Source organism: Hakea prostrata, chromosome 3 (genome assembly GCF_041222555.1).
Source record: "Hakea prostrata isolate BN-2017 chromosome 3, UWA_Hpros_2, whole genome shotgun sequence".
Lineage (NCBI taxonomy): Eukaryota > Viridiplantae > Streptophyta > Magnoliopsida > Proteales > Proteaceae > Hakea > Hakea prostrata.
The window spans coordinates 55,577,212-55,582,741 of NC_142602.1; the positions used below are offsets into that span (position 1 = coordinate 55,577,212).

Here is a 5,530-nt window from a genome sequence, read left to right on the forward strand (position 1 = left end):
GAGGTTTACAAATGCCAACGCAAAGCTGTTCAAGTGGTGAAACCAACCCCTCTTAGTGAAGAGGTTGTGGGTTCGACTCTTGCTGAAGTATATTAATATCTCCACCCCTGGCTTAATAAAGACCCTTTGTACCAAAAAAAAAAGAGAAAAGAATTCGATCTGGTTGGACCTATTACGACCTATTTAGTATTTGATCTGGTTCAGTTTTGGGTCATATTGCTGAACCATGTTGGTCTTAAGCTGTGATCGGGCTACTGTAAATGGGTTATAATCGAATCATATGTGGGCTTAACTGGGCCTGCTAATCCAAAAGTCAAGAAAAGAAACAAGCTCATAGGGTAGAAAAGATGATTTTTTGTTTCTCTTTTGGTAGAGGGTAGAAAAGATGATTTACAATAGCCTTTAGGGGTCTCTGGACTAACTTAACAGAAGTTACCATTCCATCTTGTTTCCTGATCATAAAAATGCAACATGGATAGAAAGCCTAACCAAGTGAGGAAACAATCCCATATGGTTTAACTACAAGGTTTTGCAACTTTTACAATTTGCTGAGATTCATTAGTTGCTTGTGGATAATATACTTGGAGAAGTGTTCATTTATTTTGCATGATATCAGCTAGAACACAAGGGTTTGGTTTGAGTTGCCATTTTCCTTATCAGAAGGTACACAAGAAAATGGAAAGACAAATGATGAAAACTCAGAAAATAAGGCTTACGTTCACATTGTTAACAAGTACTTAAGAACAAAGATCAAAACAACCTTGAACACATCATAAATCTTGCCACTTACTTCCTCTAGTACATCAGCTTGGTGAACTTAGAAAAGCATACATAGATCAAAAATACCAAAAACAGACAAGGAAAACATAGCAATGGATCAATTGATCTCCTTTTACATAGTCTCAGCTATTTTTTTCGACAGACAGTAAGCAATGGATTGGATAGTGATCATCGGATTGACTCCGACTGCACTGGGCACAACACTTCCATCACAAACAAATAGACCTTCTGCTTCCCAACTTTCACCATTTTCATCAATTGCTCCTTCTTCTGGAGTTGCTCCCATCCTACAACTCCCCAACTGATGGGCAGACACATAGGTATTCCAATACTTTTCCCCTGACATGATACCTCCTTCTGCAACAACTGAATCCAAAAACTCCTCCAATTCCTCCTCTTTCACCCCTTTGCATTTGATTTTCTGGCCATCATTCCTCAAGGTACCCACTTCAACAGCTCCAGCCGCGATCAAAATCCTCAAGGCTTGCCGCAATCCTTCGGTGAGGCTTTCTCTGTCTACTTTACTAGGCTTGTACTTAATCTTTCCATCAGCTGTGATCTCCCCTGAACCCTGATCCCGGACGAGTGCGAAGATGTGAGAAGTTCTTGCATACTTCAGCATCTTCTCCTTCATATCGCGTCCAGAAATCCATGGGGTCAATGTAGCAAATAAACCAGGACCAAATGCAGGGGTTTCTATGATATATTTAACACTAGAATTCATTGGCACTTCCTTGTACAAAGATGTGATGATACCACCCTCATAGGATTTACCTTTGAGATCTGACATCGAGTGTGGAAAGTATCCATTCGCGAACAAAACAGGGTGGAGTTTTTGCCAATGTTTGGGTTCTTGAGTCCACTGGAAAGAAGTAATGGTGGTGTCAAGAGTGATCCACATGCTGACACTGACACTTTAGCTTTGATGCGTAGTTCCTTTGTGATGTTGGGATTCAGTGTTGTGGCCATTAGTCCCACACACTTCATCTTTCTTCTGTGATTGTGCTCGTTCCTTTCCAATATGAATCTCTCCGCTTTGCATCCACTTAAGATCACTGCACCATGATCAACAGCATCAACCAGCCAAGTAACCTGAGTCCCTTTTTTGTCTCCAGATTTACATCCATAATTGCAAGTTCCACAGTAATGATCCTCGGAGGTGTTCCGAGCAACTGAATCAACTTTCAGTCCTAGATTGTTACACCCCTTGCGGAGGATTTGATTTTGGAGTCCTTCCCTCTTACAAATCTCTGTGACACCAAGCCTGGCAAATACAGTATCCATGGCAGAGAGATAGTCTGAACTCCCAAAGAGAGGGATCTTGTGATCCACAGCCCATTCCTTGAGCACAGAACTTGGGGTTTTGATTGAGGCAGACCAGTTTATAGCTGAACCACCACCCACAGTGGATCCAGCTAAAAGCATCATCCCCCCATCCTCAGAAGATACAAACCCACCCTTTTCATATTGCTGCTCCAGAGAGGGAGCCTCAAGAGAGGAATAGTCTTCAGGTACAAAGTAGTTTCCTTTCTCAACAACAATGACCTTTTGGCCAGAACGAGCAAGAACTCCTGCAGCAACTCCTCCACCACAACCAGAACCAACAATTACAACATCACATTCAATGTTGTAGAGGTTCTGTTGAGGATCCTCTGTGACTTTCAAGCCCTTCTGTGTAAGAGATTTAATAAGGGTTGACTCAGTTTCATTTACCGTTTCCACTATTCCTTTCTCAAGAGGTCTTTCCCTTTGAATTCTGTTTGAGTTCACTTCTGTCTCCAACTGGTATCCCATTGCTTTCCAAGCTGGGTTTTCTGATTTTTCGTCAGTCTGCAATATGGCCACAGGAAAAAAGCCAAGTTAAAACCTTGTACATTTAAAACTCTTCACAAATTGTTATGGAAACACGACACCGCTTTTCGTCAACATCAGAAAAGGTGCCAAATAATGCGAGAACAAGGGAATTTTTTCAACGTTGGCAGATCCAAGCTCGATTCGTTTTTGACATAGAGAAGATGTTTCGTTGGATACGGCCACCAGACGGTTGGATTGCAGTTAATTGCGATGGTTCTCAAATTGGTAGCCGTGGAGGCTATGGGACACTTGGACGTGACAATACTGGCAAATCAATATTTGCCATAGCCGGTGGTATGCCAAGCCTTAACATCCTTCATGCTGAGCTTAAAGCAATTGCTATTGGCCTACTGAAAGCTCGCAATTTGGGGCACAACAGAGTCCAAATACGATCCGATTCTGAGTCAGCTATTAAGATGATACAGAAGATTTATCAGGTTCCATGGTATGTCGTAGATCTTGTGCAACAAATTCATGAGCTGACTGGGGATTTCGTTGCATGTTCTTTTGAATATATTGTGCGTGAAGTGAACTCCTGTGCGGACTTCCTGGCTGGATTCTCGCAATCCACCCAAGAATTCCACCTTCACCCCCTTTATCTCCCTGAAGCTCTTTCCTGTCTTATTAGGAATGATGCTAATGGGAAAAAATTCTATCGTCTGTAAACCCTTTATTTTTTAAAATTTTAATATAAAGCTACCTTTCTCCAAAAAAAAAAAAACTCTTCACAAATTCCATATAATGCTTGCAATAAAAAGAATAAATAAATAAATAAAAGAATTATTAGAGAGAGAGAGGGATAATTAATATTACCCCTGTATTATAGCTTAATTGCTAACTAAATCTTGTTTTTTTCTCAAATTACTAGCCCCCATATTATACTTCAATTATTTAACAAACCATGACCTTTATGAAATTATTATTGTCCCCCTCACTTTTAAGGGGCTAACAGTTTGTAAGGTAGGATATACAATGTCCACTTTGCCCTTTGTTAAAATTACTGATGTCCTCTTGCACTATAGCTTAATTACTACATTTTTTCATGTACTTTATGAAAATGCCTACTCGAACTTAGAGTTTGTCTTAAATTGGTGATGTTCGCTGTCATTAAGCTTAGTTAGATAATTGATGATGTGACTATTTTGTAACACAATCAATTAATTAACGAAGCTTAGCGGCAGGGGAAATCATTAATTTCATGCAAGTCTGAAGGTTGGATTAATAATTTAAAAAAATATAGGAGATTAGATAGTAAGTTATAGTACAAGGGACAGCAGTAATTATCTCAAAAAAAACATTAAGCAGATGGGTCGACCAAAAGAGTCCCCATCACCTTCCTTTCCCCTTACAAATTTTTTATCACACATTGTATAGAGCATGAATATGGAGTTCAGTATTTACACTTTTGGGCACTATGTGTAAACTGAAAAAGCAACAAGAGAACAAGAAAGAGGTGATTCAGACTCTAGTCAAAATAAAAGTGAACCATCAGGCTACACTGGCCAGTGTTATATAGTGTTGTCCAAAGAAGATAAAGACAAGTAACATGCATGAATGACTGTAACTTGTAACAGCAATGCTTCTGAGAATGAAACCAAACCCATTTAATGGAAGAAGAAAGCAAAAAGCAACAGATCAGCTCAGCAACATCAACTTGATATCATTTTTAATTTAAATTACAGAAACAGAGGGGCTCTCTTAATTACTTCTACAACCATACCCAACAAAATCTGCTAAGGGAATTGACATGGCAAGATGGAAATATAAAAGAAAGACAAGCTGTAAAATGCAGGGAGGAACTTACCCGAGAGAAGAAGGTGAAGAAACAGAAGGATTTGGTCAACAGAAACACTCCTCTAAGAGGGACTAAGAACCTGGCTTTTGACCAGTTCAGGAGAACCATTTCCCTCTTCTGCAATGACATTTCAGAGAATTTGTTAATGAATGGCCACTTCCACCCAAGACAACAAGTCCCACATAGCAGTAAAGTTCCCAGTCTGGTCGATAAAAGCCATAAAGCAACTTTCACCAAGGCTACAGATTCTGGTTCACCCCTTTTCACGAACATCTCAGCTACCTGTCCACCATTAGAAGAAAACACCAATACTAATTAGAAGTTGAACAACAACACAAAGGAGGATAATTATTCTGTTTTCATCCATAACCCAATAAACAATAATTGTAAAAGGACAAAAATGTTCGGAAATCAATGAATCACCTCATCAGGGATTGACTTTTGTGAACCAGAAGCATTCAAGAATGACTGAGCTGCTTTACTGGAAGGCACTTCCTTGCTACCATCATGGAGTGAATCCTCCAAGGAGATGGGAGGTATGTATGCTTCACAAACAGCAGAAAGTGATTCCAATTGAGATGAAGAAAGCCCATGACTGTAGCTACTGCCAACTCTTCTTCCACCTTTCAATAAAGGGTGGCATTCCCTAATCACTGGCTCTTCTGAACCCATGAAGTTTCTCTCTTCTTTTCTTCTCCTTCCTTGATCTTCTCTCTGACTTGTATCTCCAATATTTTAATTCCACTCATACTATCTGAACTAATACTATATATAGAGAGTCTCGTCTCCATTCTAAGATTAATAATTCTGGCCGGAAAACGTGCTATTGAGAAATCTAGATATACATGAAATGTGATGAAACATGAGAGAAGGAAAATTCCAAATGCAGAAGAAGACAATTTTATAAATCAAGATTATGTGGTCTAGAACGCTACGTTCATGATCTGAAGATTCTGATCGTTGGTTTTCACCATGAAAAACATCAAGAAAAAACGTATAGAAGTTCTACCTTCCATTTGTTCCAATAAAACTAAAACATCTACTCCTTCAAAGACATTAACATCATATAAAACTAAAGATCTCAATGATCTAATTATGATT

General features: G+C 39.2%; 1 pseudogene across 1 annotated transcript; it reads right to left on the reverse strand.

The window, feature by feature from the left end:
• Positions 1 to 702: 702 nt before the first annotated feature.
• LOC149022547 (long-chain-alcohol oxidase FAO2-like) lies at positions 703 to 5,231 on the reverse strand (annotated as a pseudogene). Its single transcript, XR_016172435.1, has 3 exons — positions 4,853 to 5,231; positions 4,439 to 4,711; positions 703 to 2,610 (listed from the first exon to the last, which is right to left on the reverse strand). The product of XR_016172435.1 is annotated as a long-chain-alcohol oxidase FAO2-like (transcript).
• Positions 5,232 to 5,530: the final 299 nt, after the last annotated feature.